This window comes from Oncorhynchus clarkii, chromosome 32 (genome assembly GCF_045791955.1).
Source record: "Oncorhynchus clarkii lewisi isolate Uvic-CL-2024 chromosome 32, UVic_Ocla_1.0, whole genome shotgun sequence".
Classification (NCBI taxonomy): domain Eukaryota; kingdom Metazoa; phylum Chordata; class Actinopteri; order Salmoniformes; family Salmonidae; genus Oncorhynchus; species Oncorhynchus clarkii.
Window position 1 is genome coordinate 9,065,681 of NC_092178.1, and position 18,377 is coordinate 9,084,057.

At 40.7% G+C, this 18,377-nt stretch overlaps 1 non-coding gene across 1 annotated transcript; it reads right to left on the minus strand.

Annotated features, from left to right (window-relative positions):
• Window positions 1-11,165: 11,165 nt before the first annotated feature.
• On the minus strand, window positions 11,166-11,240 carry trnaa-ugc (transfer RNA alanine (anticodon UGC)). Its single transcript has one exon. It is a non-coding gene; the product is annotated as a tRNA-Ala (tRNA).
• Between the last annotated feature and the right edge of the window lie 7,137 nt (window positions 11,241-18,377).

The following is an 18,377-nucleotide window of genomic DNA, read 5'->3' on the forward strand; positions in this document are numbered from 1 at the left end:
AAGACTCCAACCATCTGCATCTGGGCCTTGTGTCATGATACAGAGTTACCTCTGCTGCAGAGGATGAGTTCATTAGAGTTACCAGCCTCATAAATTACAGCCCAAATAAATGCTTCACACGGTTCAAGTAAAAGACACATCTCAACATCAACTGTTCAGAGGAGAATGTGTGAATCAGGCCTTCATGGTCCAATTGCTGCAAAGAAACCTCTACTAAAGGACACTAATAAGAAGAGTTGCTTGGGCCAAGAAACATGAGCAATGGACATTAGACCGGTGGAAATCTGTCCTTTGGTCTGAAGAGTCCAAATTTGAGATGTTTGGTTCCAACCTCCGTGTCTTTGTGAGACAGTGTAGGTGAATGGATGATGTCCGCATGTGTGGTTCCCACCGTGAAGCATGGAGGAGGAGGTGTGATGGTGTGGGGGTGCTTTGCTGGTGACACTGTCAGTGATTTATTTAGAATTCAAGGCACATTTATCCAGCATGGATTCAACAGCATTCTGCAGCGATACATCATCCCATCTGGTTTGTGCTTAGTGGGACTATCATTTGTTTTTCAACAGGACACCGACCCAACACACCTCCAGGGGCTATTTGATCAAGAAGGAGAGGGATGGAGTGCTGCATCAGATGACCTGGCCTCCACAATCCCTCTACCTCAACCCAATTGAGATGGTTTGGGATGAGTTGGACCGCAGAGTGAAGGGAAATCAGCCAACAAGTGCTCAGCATATGTGGGAACTCCTTCAAGACTGTTGGAAAAGCATTCCAGGTGAAGCTGGTTGAGAGAATGCCAAGAGTGTTGAAAGCTGGAATCAATCAGTTACAGCTCATCTGTAAAGTGCATTGATATTTTCTTTTATTTAACTAGGCAAGTCAGTTAAGAACAAATTCTTATTTTCAATGATGGCCTACCAGGGAACAGTGGGTTAACTGCCTTGTTCAGGGGCAGAACAACAGCTTTTTACCTTGTCAGCTCTGGGATTCGATGTTGCAACCTTCCAGTTACTAGTCCAATGCTCTAACCACTAGGCTACACTGCCATCCCAATATGGTTTGCCTACAAGAATGTGTTTGTGCTGCTCTTGTAGTAATAGGAATTCAAATACTTTAATTTAATATGATCTTCAGTAAGTTACATATCACCCACCAGAGGGAGCCGAGAGCCACACAACGCACTTCATAGCAGCTCTATACTATAGACTAGTTTCTATAGTTACATTCACAAGGAAACAAGTACAGCAAGTACTAGCAGCAATCCCCATACCTCTCCCTTTCTCTCTCCTTCCCCAGTGGATGAGTACAAATTATTTTGCATGAGGTATGTGGTGACTGGGGTGTAATACCATAATCAAACAGCAGAGGGTGCAGCGTGTCACAGCATCACCCAGTCAGCGCCACTCCATCCATGTATGACCAAACATTTGATTCTCCCAGCTCTACTCAAGTGTCTAGGAGGTATAGGTTATTGATGTGAGATTCAGAGGTCTCTGAGAGTGATATGTTTGTGTGTGCTATATGTCTGTTCCATATGTAGGGTGTCCAATCAAAATCTCATTTTTTGACCAATGGGTAAAATAATATGTTAATTGTGTAGATAATCCTGGAAGAAAAGCAATGGTCCAAACCCCATGTCTTTATCATAATACAATCAAAAATGGTTTTTACCCTTGTAGATGGTCAAAATCAGGGTGACTAAATCAGCAGAGGCCAGAGAAAAAAAGTTGTAAAAAATCAGGAAAATAGCATCACATCAGGTATTCTGGATTCTGTGCAAGAATGAAGGCTATTGGTTACCTGACAGAGGCTCCCTCTCCCATTGATCTCATCTTTCTTCTCGAATCCACAGGACATAAAACAATATAGAGGTCAGATGGATATGGATTTTGAGACATTGCATTTAGTATTCTCATATTTTAGTATACGCTTTTCATATTCATTCGAAATTCATGTTAATTTCTCGCCAATACAAGCTTATCTCTGGGCAACACTTCCTTTTAAGGGGTCCTTATTACATAGTGTAATTACACTAACAAGTATTTTTTGTTACCTATAGCAACTCAGTTACACTCTAAAAAATGTGTGATGCAACAAGAGTTCCTTTAAGATCCTCAAAGTTCTTACTAAGAACCTTCGGGTTCTTGGCACTGAAAATGTCCCCCAAAAGGTTCTTCCCAGAACCCCGTAGGAGGTGGGGTTCATCGAAGAACCTCCTTAGTTGTTGGGGGTTCTTGCAGGAACCTAACTGCCCATCTGAAACACTTGGATTTAAAGGACACCAAGTGGAGGCATTTAAATGAAACATGTAAAGATCTCCTCAATTTAAGGTCGGGTTAGTCCCTTGTATGATCTAAATGGATATTGTTTTACGATGATACCATCTATCTTTTCATATTTGTGAAAATCTTTCTAAAACAGAGACTGGACACAGTTCAATGGATATCAATTCAACAAAGGAGGTAAGAAAATGTAGACTATAAGAATATGTTGACTGCTAGCTGTACTGGGTGCAGATGACTGAACTGCTCACTTCTGTGTCTGTGTCTGCAGGTTTACAGATGAGGAGACATACAAAGGAATGTCAATAGGTATTGGTATGCAGATCACATGTACCATTCTGCTCCCTGACCTCTTCAGTTAATATCCCAGAGGCCTCTACATTATGGGTAAGGGATGTGTATGAAAACCATTATCAAAAAAGTTTTTTTTTTTTCATTCACATTCACCACAAAAAACCAAGGTATGAATAATGTCTGTGCATGTTTTGTTAATAAATATAACAGGAAACCTGTTCGATCACCATGTACTACAAAATCATTCTGGCTGTGGATACGGGGAACATCAACACAGTAACATCGACAGGACAGAGGATATACACATTGAACTTGGGGCTCTGCTGGGAGTTTACCTCATATATAGATTTATTTATTTATTCTGCTTTGCCACTAAAATCAAAATAAACACTGACAACTAAACTATTGTGTTATTGTTGTTATTGTTATGCATATTATTATTATGCATAATAATAAGAGAGGGAGGGTGAGTCCAAAAATTAACCCCAAAACGTCCTTCAAAATGTTCTTCAAAAGGTTCTTCAAAAGGTTCTTCAAGTATCCAATAAAAGGGGTTTCCAGGGGTTCCCCCACAGTTTCAATGTGAAGAACCTCTAAAGGATACCCCAGGAACCTTTTCTTTTTTAGAGTGTATAACGGTGACAAACTGTTATGGCCTACATAAGACTGTACCCGACTCAGAGCTTTCTGTTCAGCACCACGGGGTGAATCATCACCAATGTTACACCTGGCAAATCAACAGAGCCTCATCTGGCAGCGAAAATGATCATTCAGCCTCATTTACTGTCTTTTTAAAAACCATAGCTGACACGGCTGACTTGCTAAAAAATAAATAAATATCGTTTCTACTGACTCCTTGTTGTGTAACTCGATTTTAAAAAAAACGCATTCTCCTTCAAATAAAAACGAATGCAGACATGAGTTTTGAATTTTTAACCATACAGAAACATTATTACATTTATGTTCAGTAGATATATAATGTTTGTTAATATATCATTATCAGCTAGCTCTAAATATAAGCAAGTGCAGGCAAACGAGCTGCGACGAGGTAGTCCTTCGTTCAGCACTTTCAAAACGAACACCAACAGAAATTCCGATAGGTGTTAGTTCAGATAAAATCAGCGAGATATTGAGGCCTTAACTTTACTCTTCATTACGTCACCACTGAGAGAGTGAGAGAGACGGTTAGCCTCAAATTTGAAGAATTTTATTAGGCCTATATGGTCTAAAAAGGAAGGAAAATACAATCACGAGGATCCACTTTTATAGACAATATAACGGCGCACAGACAGCGCATTGCACAAACAAAACATCCCTCACAATGTCAAATGGAATTACTGTACATGGGTCTATTACTAAAGGCTCACTGACAAACATGGTTCCAGACCCAACAACATTATATAGTATCCCCTCTTCATGGTTACAGACCCAACAACATTATATAGTATCTCCTCTTCATGGTTACAGACCCAACAACATTATATAGTATCCCCTCTTCATGGTTACAGACCCAACAACATTATATAGTATCCCCTCCTCATGGTTACAGACCCAACAACATTATATAGCATCCCCTATTCATGGTTACAGACCCAACAACATTATATAGTATCTCCTCTTCATGGTTACAGACCCAACAACATTATATAGTATCCCATCTTCGTGGTTATAGACCCAACATGATATAGTATCCCCTCTTCATGGTTACAGACCCAACAACATTATATAGTATCCCCTCTTCATGGTTACAGACCCAACAACATTATATAGTATCCCCTCTTCATGGTTACAGACCCAACAACATTATATAGTATCCCATCTTCATGGTTACAGAACCAACAACATTATATATGATCTCCTCTTCATGGTTACAGACCCAACAACATTATATAGCATCCCCTATTCATGGTTACAGACCCAACAACATTATATAGTATCTCCTCTTCATGGTTACAGACCCAACAACATTATATAGTATCCCTTCCTCATGGTTACAGACCCAACAACATTATATAGTATCCCCTCTTCATGGTTACAGACCTAACAACATTATATAGTATCCCCTCTTCATGGTTACAGACCCAACAACATTATATAGTATCCCTTCCTCATGGTTACAGACCCAACAACATTATATAGTATCCCCTCTTCATGGTTACAGACCTAACAACATTATATAGTATCCCATCTTCATGGTTACAGACCCAACAACATTATATAGTATCCCATCTTCATGGTTACAGACCCAACAACATTATATAGTATCCCCTCCTCATGGTTACAGACCTAACAACATTATATAGTATCCCCTCTCCATGGTTACAGACCCAACAACATTATATAGTATCCCCTCCTCATGGTTACAGACCCAACAACATTATATAGTATCCCCTCTTCATGGTTACAGACCCAACAACATTATATAGTATCCCCTCTTCTTCTAATTATAATACACAAAGTATGCTAAACAAAGAAATGCATAATTCCTACATTGCCTAAAATTATGTTTAAGACACTGAGATAGACCTATATAACAATTGAGATGTACAAACTATGGCATAAGGGAACAATGAAGGGATAAGAGGCATTTTCGATTCTGACATTAATGAACAAGTTCAGAGTGACGATATAACTATGTGTTCAGCACTTTTGAAATGAACATTGACAGATTTCAGAACATGGGCCGTTCTTACAGTATTCTCCCTGTACACCAAGTCAGAACCGTAGGATAAATAACAGGGGCATATAAGCAGACAATGAAAGATTTTACAATTTTCCATGATGATAATTCTCTAAAACTGGCTATAGGCTACGTGTGCACCACCAAGTCAGAACAGTATAAGTTCTGAGGGGGAGACGGCAATTTTCGGACTCACCGTGTTCAGCTCACGAACAGGAAAGTTGCGTAGCGGTCCTTCTTGTGGGCAAACTTTCTCATCAAAAGTCTGGTATTCTCTGGATTTATGGTCCTTTCAAGACAACTGGGAACTCGGGGTAAAATGAGGTCGAATCATGATATATCAGTGATCTTCAGGTGGGAAAGTCCAAGCTTTAGAAAGAGACCCGAGTTCCCAACTTTTTATTCCGAGTTGAAAGACTGTTCGAAACGTCTATTTTCCAGTCGGAGCTTGTTTTTTTCAGAGTTCTGAGTTGTGTTGAATGCACCAAAGTAGAAGATTTCCCATTTCTGAGTTACCAGTTGTTTTGACCTGGCAGAAAGCATGATGGATTGACAGCATGGCCTATATAGTTAACATTTTCTTGCCCATGGTGTGAATGTTTATCCTTTTAATCTTGGAAAAGAGACTCTTTCAGACATATGTATGAAATCCTTAAACCCAGACTTGGGCCACACACCCTATCCACTGAAGTGCAGGCAGGGGAAGAAAAATATTGATTGCTTTGCATCGCAGGTAGAATAGCAGATTCCTTCCAAACCACTCATTGTTGAATGTGTGATTTCTGACTTGTGGTGTAATATTTGTCCAATGGCAGATGGGCACAGAAACATTTTATCTATAATTTCTGAAGTCTGATCACAGATATAATAATGATACACATACTGTGCAATCAGAAAGTATTCAGACCCCTTGACTTTTTCCACATTTTGATAAATTACAGCCTTATTCGAAAATTGATAAAATCATTTTTCCTCTCATCAATCTACACATAATAGCCCATAATGACAAAGCAAAAACAGGTTTCTAGAAATTTTTGCAAATTTATAACAAATTAAAAGCAGAAATATCTTATTTACTTAAATATTCAGACCCTTTGCTCAATACTGTGTTGAAGAACCTTTGGTAGCGATTACAGCCTTGAGTCTTCTTGGATATGACACTACAAGCTTGGCACAACTGTATTTGGGGAGTTACTCCCATTTCTTTCTGCAGATCCTCTCAAACTCTGTCAGGTTGGATGGGGAGTTTCGCTGCACAGCTATTTTAAGGTCTTTCCAGAGATGTTCGATTGGGTTCAAGTCCGGTGTGACGACCCTCCCACTCTGTCTGCCGAATTCTTTCTCTTTGCTCTTGTTTTCCTTAATAGTGTCATGACGTTGGCCTGGGGGTAGGTTTATGACAGTCATAAATACCTCTCCCCCCCTTTTCCTCTCTCTACCCTACTGATGTGACATTTGAAAATCCCTTGTTTAACATAGAGAGATTCTGGGAACATCAGACGGTGGGGGGAAATTAACCATATTTTGGTAATCCGACCAGTTGAACATATGCGTTGGTACTTAATGAATATGATGTCGGTTCGGTTGTCATCTGAGACATTCTCAATGACAGGATGATATAAACTCTACAGTGGAAAGTCTGCACATTGTAGTTATCGGATTCACATGGAATTGTTGTTCAATTTAAATGTTTGAATATAAAATTATTGGTGAAAAGATGAAATGTAATTTTAGCTTCCAAATGAGAGATTTGGGTTTTCATACGGTTTGGGCTCTGTTCAATCAGTGGGTTATAAAACTTTTCAAACACACCCTTCTCCCTCCACTATGTAAAGCCTTGACGAAAATGTAACCTCCTGTTCCGAGGATGTGAGGACGACGGTCCGATGTCAGAATGGTTCAAATAATAACTACAGAACGAAGCCAACCTCAGTGTGAGCTTTGGTTGTGAATGGTATGAACTTTGAACTGTTATTCATTACAGAAGTGATACCTCCTAGTCGTTGAGTTAGCAACAGCAGATGCAAACGTGGGCTAGGAAAGAACAGACAGAGTATCCCATCTACCACACAACAACATTACTACAACCTATCTAATTTACCAGCAGAGACATTCTTCAAAGGACAAAGGACTCTGTTGGGCAACATGGCCTTCCATCTACCACCAACCTACCGAAGCGCAGCTCAGAGCAAATATTTATTGCATTTTCCTTTTCCAAATGGGCGATAATTTAGAATGTATAAGATACTGTATTTACAATAGAGACATCACTTCTCCCTTTGTTCTTCAGTCTTCCCGCTCTTTCACTCAAACCCAACCCCCCTTTTTCTTTGGGTAACCAGCTGTCATATCTGTTCTGTCCGTCAGGGACGTTTTCCTTTATGACGTCATTTGTAATCAAGGTATGATTTCTTCTGTGTATATGTAATTCTGTGTGATTAGATAGGTAGGTATTTAGTAAATAAATAATTAAACCCAATTTTGTATTGCTGATTCAACTTGTTAGCCAGGGTTCGTGAAGATAACCAAGAATTTACATCTTTCAGATGAGACTGAAATAAGGTGACGATTAATATTGACTGCTATTGATGTAAAATATTATTAGGTCTTTAAGAGTTCATTCGGAAGATAACTGCTCTATAAATATTATTTTGTGGTGCCCCGACTTTCTAGTTAATTACATTTACATGATTAGAACAATCAGGTAATATTAATTTATAGAATAGCATGTCATATCACTTAATCCGGCAAAGCCAAAGGCACGACAATAAGATGTCGGTGGGCGGGGCTGGGAGGGTCGTCAGCGAAATATCCTGGGACACACCTGGGCTCGGGTGTGTCCCAGGATAAATGCACCTCTTCCCCATTCATTGAGGAGACTCTCTCCATCCAGACACAGAGAGATTTTGGTTGTGGCTGTTTTGTGGCTGTTTTTGTTTGCGTTGGCACCTTTCAACACCCCTCATTATCACATTTATGCAGGCAAACACTCACTTACACTACTAATTACTGACTACACACACCATTGTTAATTGTATTTACTTTACTTCAGTTAATAAATATATTCTGTTATTCTTTATCTCCATGTTGTCTCCCTTTTTGTTACGGGCTTCGAGCCGGTTTGTGACACCGGGCTCTGGCTGGGCCACTCAAGGACATTCAGAGACGTGTCCCGAAGTCTTGGCTGTGTGCTTAGGGTCGTTGTTCAGTTGGAAGGTCCTGTTGGTTTCATCAGACCAGAGAATCTTGTTTCTCAGGGTCTGAGAGTCCTTTAGGTGCTTTTTTGGCAAACTCCAAGCGGGCTGTAGTGCCTTTAACTGAGCAGTGGCTTCCATCTGACTACTCTTCCATAAAGGCCTGATTGGTGGAGTGCTGCAGAGATGGTTGTCCTTCTGGAAGGTTCTCCCATTTCCACAGAGAAACTCTGGAGCTCTACAGATAATTCCGTCAACCTCATGGCTTGGTTTTTGCTCTGACATGCACTGTCAACTGTGGGACCTTATATAGACATGTGTGTGCCTTTCCAAATCATGTCCAAACAATTTAATTGAATGAAAATAAAATAAAACCTAACATAACTCAAACGGAAAGCATTTGCATTTTTGCGCAGTCCAGGCAGTGCTGAGAGGGATAGTTTGGCCTGCTATCTCCAATGAGGAGATGACAGTCTATATAGGCCCCAATGAGGAGACAACAGCACATGGAGAGGTAAACATTTGTGTTTAATATGGATATTTTATTTTATATAAGGTGGACTCCAATGAAGTTGTTGAAACATCTCAAGGATGATAAATGGAAACAGGATGCATCTGAACTCAATTTCGAGTCTCAGAGCAAAGGGTCTGAAAACTTTAATACATTTGCAAAAAAAATTCTAAAAACCTGTTTTTTGTCTTTGTCATTATGTGTCAGTGTGTAGATTGCTGAGAAACAACAAATATTTAATCAATTTGAGAATAAGGCTGTAACGTAACAAAATGTGGAAAAAGTCAAGGGGTCTGAATACTTTCCAAAGGCAGGAGGTATAAATGTGAAGCATCCGTTTGGCGTTTCCAAATATGGTAGTGAGAGGAAGCCCTCTGGCCGGCAGTGGGAGAAGATGGAACAAGACAGATTTTGGCCGACATTCTGCACATTTTCTTATCAATTAAATATTTGATTTTAATACAATTTTCTGTTCCCAAAACGACACTATGTTATGAACAGAGTGGACAAAGATTTGTAGAGTTTACCCTTTTTAAAAGTAAAAAAAAAAAATCACGTTGTTTAGAAGGAGTGCAAAGGCAAATTCATTTATCACTTGGTAATGACAGGCTGTGGTCTATCTTGGTTAAGTTATAAAAATCTTTGGTATAATGTTGATATGATCAGTCCAATCAAAGCTACAGTAGATATAATGTGATTTATTTGACATAATTTTATCTGCGGTCAATGACCTTGAGCTTTCTTGCAGTCCAAACGCAAAGTTGACAGCTCTCGGTCTTAAACCCTCAGCCCTTGAATTACATTTTACATCGTCACATCTCAGTGTACCTTAAAATCTCCCTTGCCCAACTGAGGTAGAGTGATGAGGCAATGTCCTTGGTGGAAATCTTGAAGTTGAGCTTAAAAACAACAAACCTAAAGCTATTAATGTAGCTAGCACTTCTGCCAGGTAGCTAGCTACAGTTACCCATAGCTGGCTAGATAGTTTTATAGTTTGCTCATTTATTCCAACACATTTCAGATTCCGAAAAAATATGTTTATGAAGATAGCTACGTTTTATAAACTCCTCACTACGAGACTAAGCCAATTTGAGCATCCCTCCCACTTGCCAACGCTAAAATAAAGGTAATCTATATATATATATATATATATATATATATATATATATATATATATAAATATATATATATATAAATAATTTTGTCTGAAATGCCTAAAATGCAGCCATGTTCATTACATTTGGCACCTCGCAGACACCGGATACACGCAACTACAGTTTGCATTGAATTGTGGGTCATATCAACCTCACAAGTGATCAAAGTTGTGACGTCCACTTAAGATGGCAATCGAACTGCATCCAGTTTCGACAGGGATTCCCCCGAGGGAAAGTGGCTAGCGCGAGGGCTGAGGGGGTGAAATAACGTGTTATGACTGCAGCCCTCATGTAAATCTATGGCAGCACCTGAAAGGAATTTTATAATACATTAGAGGAACACCTGTAATTACAAAAGTATAATGATTAATGTTTTGCTTTAGCTTGAAATTAAGAATCAGTGATAGAGACTTTATAAGTGCATGAAGAGGTCAACTGAACAAAAGTCAGATATCTGTGTGTTGAAACTATACTTTCAGTTCCTGTTGATACTATGTTCCAGTCCTACTTCTGCTGGCACCTGATAGAAATAGGAGGAAGGAGGATTGGGAAACTAACTGCAAACAACAATAAGCTGAACTCCGCCTAGCAGAGACATCTTTGTATTAGCAACAATTAATTATGACCTTATATGGTATTAAAGTTAAGGGACATCAGCCTGGGCGAGGTGATCCTCAGTAGGGGATAAAAAGGGAAAACACCATCTTTTGTACTGAGTGTGTTACTTGCAAATTACTGTAAGTGTAAACTCCGGCTTGCAATCCCTATTAAACAAACGAACCTCTGACCAAAGCAGTCTCCTGTGGTCTCTGGTATAAACACAGGACAGGATGCCCTTACACACCCAACGGGACTTTGAAGGCGACAGCCACAAAATGTAAAATCCTCTAAAAAAAATTCTGAGAAACCAGCACCGTTATGTCAATAGAGCTTGGTGCTTATTATGGGATGTAACAGGTTAATGTTAATGATACTTGTCTTGTTAGTTATTTAACAGACACACTCTTATCCAGACAGACTTACAGTAGTGAGTTCATACAGTTTCATATTAGTCCCCAGTGGGAATTGAACCCACAACCCTGGCATTGCAAGGGCCATGCTCTACCAACTGAGCTACACGGGAACAACTGTAAAAAAATGTATTTTATAACATAAGGAAGTGAAATGATCACCGGAGAGTGTTAACCATGTGATACTGAGATTCAATATTCAGAGTTCTTCACCCCACCAGTCACGTTCCCTCATGTTCCTTCCACCCACACAGCCTCAGCCAATAAAATCACAGAGAACAGTGTGTTAACCAATGAGGTCTTTTATTTGGCAGGGCTGTTGCGAGGAGGTCCGTCTCCCGGCGCCCAGCAGTCGATGACAGAAACTCAGCCTTAAAAAAATGTACATGTATAAAAACAGGATGGGTAACCGTGGATACGGCTTGGCACACACACACACGCACGCACGCACACACATATACCCACACACACTGTGATGTGTGTGTCAGTCAGTCCTAATACAAAACAGAGAGACAGACTGTATGAAAAAGCAGACTAGCCCCACATTCAGCAGTGAACAGGTGAGACCAACACACACGGCTACAGGTGTGACTACCTGACTATGGAAGAGTGTCAGAACTGCTGGAACAGGTAAAATACACACCTGCCCACAGTACATTCCTCTCAGAGAACACCCCTCACACACACACACACACACACACACACACACACACACATACATACACACATACACACACACACACACACACACACACACACACACACACACACACACACACACACACACACACTAGTATAGTTTGACTCCCATGCAGTTGTTCTACAGTAAATTATAATATATTAGCCTGGTTGTATTATTAGCATGGTATCGTACTGTTGTGTTGGTTATTGTTACAATCTTAGATAGAAAGCACAACTCCTGTCCCCACAACTACCCACAGCCCCCACCCAAACGCCTGTCCTCACACCTACCCACAGCCCCCACCCAAACGCCTGTCCCCACACCTACCCACAGCCCCCACCCAAACGCCTGTCCCCACACCTACCCACAGCCCCCACCCAAACGCCTGTCCCCACACCTACCCACAGCCCCCACCCAAACGCCTGTCCCCACACCTACCCACAGCCCCCACCCAAACGCCTGTCCTCACACCTACCCACAGCCCCCACCCAAACGCCTGTCCTCACACCTACCCACAGCCCCCACCCAAACGCCTGTCCTCACACCTACCCACAGCCCCCACCCAAACGCCTGTCCTCACACCTACCCACAGCCCCCACCCAAACGCCTGTCCTCACACCTACCCACAGCCCCCACCCAAACGCCTGTCCTCACACCTACCCACAGCCCCATCCCAAACGCCTGTCCTCACACCTACCCACAGCCCCCACCCAAACGCCTGTCCTCACACCTACCCACAGCCCCATCCCAAACGCCTGTCATCACACCTACCCACAGCCCCCACCCAAATGCCTGTCCCCACACCTACCGATGGACAACTTCTACTTGAAGAGTCACTTTCAGCATCGTAAGTCCCACCCTCAGAGTTAAAAAGAACCGCCCGCACCCCCAGACAGACAACCAATGGAATAAGAGAAAGAAAAAGCATGCAGGTGATTGGATGGATACAGGGTTTTGCTTTTACACAACGGACCAAACTCTAACCAACCTGAAACGGATTGATGTCTTATCAATAACGTACTGAAACCACCTTGTCTGATGAGGACAATGATATGTTGAGTGATGTGATGGATGTATATTTAGTCAATGATATGTTGAGTGATGTGATTGATGTATATTTAGTCAATGATATGTTGAGTGATGTGATTGATGTATATTTAGTCAATGAAGCGCAGGTGATATGTATGTCTGTGTTCGAGTGTGTGAACACGTGCTTGTGTGTGTGTGTGTGTGTGTGTGTGCTTAATAGTGTGAGCGCATGCCTGCGTGTGTTGAGAGCACAGCGCCACAGACTAGAAACATCGATCGTAGTTAATACCACAGACTGACATGATATAGAAACATCAATCGTAGTTAATACCACAGACTGACATGATATAGAAACATCGATCGTAGTTAATACCACAGACTGACATGATATAGAAACATCGATCGTAGTTAATACCACAGACTGACATGATATAGAAACATCGATCGTAGTTAATACCACAGACTGATGTGATATAGAAACATCGATCGTAGTTAATACCACAGACTGACATGATATAGAAACATCGATCGTAGTTAATACCACAGACTGACATGATATAGAAACATTGATCGTAGTTAATACCACAGACTGACATGAGATAGAAACATTGATCGTAGTTAATACCACAGACTGATGTGATATAGAAACATTGATCGTAGTTAATACCACAGACTAACATGATATAGAAACATCGATCGTAGTTAATACCACAGACTGATGTGATATAGAAATATCGATCGTAGTTAATACCACAGACTGATGTGATATAGAAACATCGATCGTAGTTAATACCACAGACTGACATGATATAGAAACATCGATCGTAGTTAATACCACAGACTGACATGAGATAGAAACATCGATCGTAGTTAATACCACAGACTGATGTGATATAGAAACATCGATCGTAGTTAATACCACAGACTGACATGAGATAGAAACATCGATCGTAGTTAATACCACAGACTGATGTGATATAGAAACATCGATCGTAGTTAATACCACAGACTAACATGATATAGAAACATTGATCGTAGTTAATACCACAGACTGACATGAGATAGAAACATCGATCGTAGTTAATACCACAGACTGACATGATATAGAAACATCGATCGTAGTTAATACCACAGACTGACATGATATAGAAACATCGATCGTAGTTAATACCACAGACTGACATGATATAGAAACATTGATCGTAGTTAATACCACAGACAGACTAACGTGATATAGAAACATCGATCGTAGTTAATACCACAGACTGACATGAGATAGAAACATCGATCGTAGTTAATACCACAGACTGATGTGATATAGAAACATCGATCGTAGTTAATACCACAGACTGACATGATATAGAAACATCGATCGTAGTTAATACCACAGACTGACATGATATAGAAACATCGATCGTAGTTAATACCACAGACTGATGTGATATAGAAACATCGATCGTAGTTAATACCACAGACTGATGTGATATAGAAACATCGATCGTAGTTAATACCACAGACTGACATGATATAGAAACATCGATCGTAGTTAATACCACAGACTGACATGAGATAGAAACATTGATCGTGGTTAATACCACAGACTGATGTGATATAGAAACATCGATCGTAGTTAATACCACAGACTGACATGATATAGAAACATCGATCGTAGTTAATACCACAGACTGACATGAGATAGAAACATCGATCGTAGTTAATACCACAGACTGATGTGATATAGAAACATCGATCGTAGTTAATACCACAGACTGACATGAGATAGAAACATCGATCGTAGTTAATACCACAGACTGATGTGATATAGAAACATCGATCGTAGTTAATACCACAGACTAACATGATATAGAAACATTGATCGTAGTTAATACCACAGACTGACATGAGATAGAAACATCGATCGTAGTTAATACCACAGACTGACATGATATAGAAACATCGATCGTAGTTAATACCACAGACTGACATGATATAGAAACATCGATCGTAGTTAATACCACAGACTGACATGATATAGAAACATTGATCGTAGTTAATACCACAGACAGACTAACGTGATATAGAAACATCGATCGTAGTTAATACCACAGACTGACATGAGATAGAAACATCGATCGTAGTTAATACCACAGACTGATGTGATATAGAAACATCGATCGTAGTTAATACCACAGACTGACATGATATAGAAACATCGATCGTAGTTAATACCACAGACTGACATGATATAGAAACATCAATCGTAGTTAATACCACAGACTGATGTGATATAGAAACATCGATCGTAGTTAATACCACAGACTGATGTGATATAGAAACATCGATCGTAGTTAATACCACAGACTGACATGATATAGAAACATCGATCGTAGTTAATACCACAGACTGACATGAGATAGAAACATTGATCGTGGTTAATACCACAGACTGACATGATATAGAAACATCGATCGTAGTTAATACCACAGACTGACATGATATAGAAACATCGATCGTAGTTAATACCACAGACTGACATGAGATAGAAACATCGATCGTGGTTAGAGTGACAATGACAGACAATGATATTTACATATAAACTTTTGAAAACGCTAAATACACATCCTCCTGTTTGGAGTATTACCAGTATCATCATTTACCAACCAGCCTGGAACATTGACACATTATTGATTATCAATATCACTAATCACTTGTGTACAGTGTAAAGGAGCAGACCAGACAACTAGCTACTGTCCCTGTGTTGGCATACAGCATCAGCATCCTATTCATTAAGACACGCAATGGACAATGTTGGAAAATGTTTTGCAATGGAAAACTGGATATGAGCATTTCTTACAGGACAAGGCCAGATAGTCCCTCTCCTCGTTTCTGTTAGCTTTCTTCATTTGCTGCTTTAATGAATACGACCCAGGGATGTAGGAGGGTAAACACTTATTTAAACACCCCTAAACTGTTATTTAAACACCCCTTTAATTTGTTTAAACACCCCATTTAATTTGTTTAAACACCAATTTACTTGGTGAACACTGTAAACTATTGTTTAAACACTCCTTTACTTGGTGAACAGTGTTGTTGTTTAAACACCCCTTTACTTGGTGAACAGTGTTGTTGTTTAAACACCCGTTTACTTGGTGAACAGTGTTGTTGTTTAAACACCCATTTACTTGGTGAACACTGTAAACTATTGTTTAAACACTCCTTTACTTGGTGAACAGTGTTGTTGTTTAAACACCCGTTTACTTGGTGAACAGTGTTAACACATCTACTATGCTCAGGTGTCATTCTTAGCATCAGCTAATGTTTATGTAACTCGCCGCCCCACCGGGCTTCAGCGGTTTGTTTACCCACTATCTTATTTACCACTACATCCCTGGTTAGAATCCTTTGCTAACTGACAGTGAATGTTGCCACAACCTTGTCCTGAGGTTGTCAGAGCGTTGTGGGAGGGTTCCCCTACTCCGATTGACCAAGCACAGAGAGAGGGGTCCAAGCTGTGTGTGTGTGTGTGTGTGTGTGTGTGTGTGTGTGTGTGTGTGTGTGTGTGTGTGTGTGTGTGTGTGTGTGTGTGTGTGTGTGTGTGTGTGTGTGTGTGTGTGTTCGTGCACTACACACCACTACAGTACAGTCGCGGCCAAAAGTCTTGAGAATGACACAAATATAAATTTTCACAAAGTCTGCTGCCTCAGTTTTTATGATGGAAATTTGCATATACTCCAGAATGTTATGAAGAGTGATCAATTGATTGCAAAGTCCCTCTTTGCCATGCAAATGAACTGAATCCCCAAAAAAACATTTCCACTGCATTTCAGCCCTGCCACAAAAGGGCCAGCTGACATCATGTCAGTGATTCTCGGTTTGAATGTTGACGAGGAAAAGGCTGGAGATCACTCTGTCATGCTGATTGAGTTCGAATAACAGACTGGAAGCTTCAAAAGGAGGGTGGCGCTTGGAATCATTGTTCTTCCTCTGTCAACCATGGTTACCTGCAAGGAAACACGTGCCGTCATCATTGCTTTGCACAAAAAAGGCTTCACAGTCAAGGATATTGCTGCTAGTAAGATTGCACCTAAATCAACCATTTATCGGATCATCATGAACTTCAAGGAGAGCAGTTCAATTGTTGTGAAGAAGGCTTCAGGGCGCCCAAGAAAGTCCAGAAAGTGCCAGGACCGTCTCCTAAAGTTGATTCAGCTGCGGGATCGGGGCACCACCAGTACAGAGCTTGCTCAGGAATGGCAGCAGGCAGGTGTGAGTGCATCTGTAAGCACAGTGACGCGAAGACTTTTGGAGGATGGCCTGGTGTCAAGAAGGGCAGCAAAGAAGCCACTTCTCTCCAGGAAAAACATCAGGGACAGACTGATATTCTGCAAAAGGTACAGGGATTGGACTGCTGAGAACTGGGGTAAAGTCATTTTCTCTGATGAATCCCCTTTCCGATTGTTTGGGGAATCTGGAAAAAAGCTTGTCCGCTACCATCAGTCCTGTGTCATGCCAACAGTAAAGCATCCTGAGACCATTCGTGTGTGGGGTTGCTTCTCAGCCAAGGGAGTGGGCTCACTCACAATACTGCCTAAGAACACAGCCATGAATAAAGAATGGTACCAACACATCCTCCGAGAGCAACTTCTCCCAACCATCCAGGAACAGTTTGGTGACGAACAATGCCTTTTCCAGCATGATGGAACACCTTGCCATAAGGCAAAAGTGATAACTAAGTGGCTCGGGGAACAAAACACCAATATTTTGGGTCCATGGCCAGGAAACTCCCCAGACCTTAATCCCATTGAGAAATTGTGATCAACCCTCAAGAGGCGGGTGGACAAACAAAACCCAGAAATTCTGACAAACTCCAAGCATTGATTATGCAAGAATGGGCTGCCATCAGTGGTGTGTTCCAGAAGTTAATTAACAGCATGCCAGGGCGGATTGCAGAGGTCTTGAAAAAGAAGGGTCAACACTGCAAATATTGACTCTTTGCATCAACTTCATGAAATTGTCAACAAAAGCCTTTGACACTTATGAAATGCTTGTAATTATACTTCAGTATTCCATAGTATCATCTGACAAAAATATCTAAAGACACTGAAGCAGCAAACTTTGTGGAAATTAATATTTGTGTCCTTCTCAAAACTTTTGGCCACGACTGTACACACGGCAGCTTTCGTACTGCAGCCCCCAGGGTGAAACAGAGGACAAATATATCCCAGACTTTTCTCTCTGAACCACAAGGCATCTCAGTGTGTACTACTGTAGCCAGCAAGAGCCAGCAAGGAGTGTGTGTGTGTGTGTGTGTGTACAAGGACAATGGAAGGCAATACAATAGTGAGCTTTCCTCTAACCTTTGACCCCAGTATCTGTGTGGCCAATCAGATGACACCTCTCTCCCTCCTACCTCCTTCTCCCCTCATCCCTCTTTCTCTTGGATCATTTGCTCAGTGGAACAGACAGAGGAGTATTGTGCTGGAATAAGAGCTTGTGTTTTTACAAACAAACAAAAATGAATTAATTACATCAGAACAATAA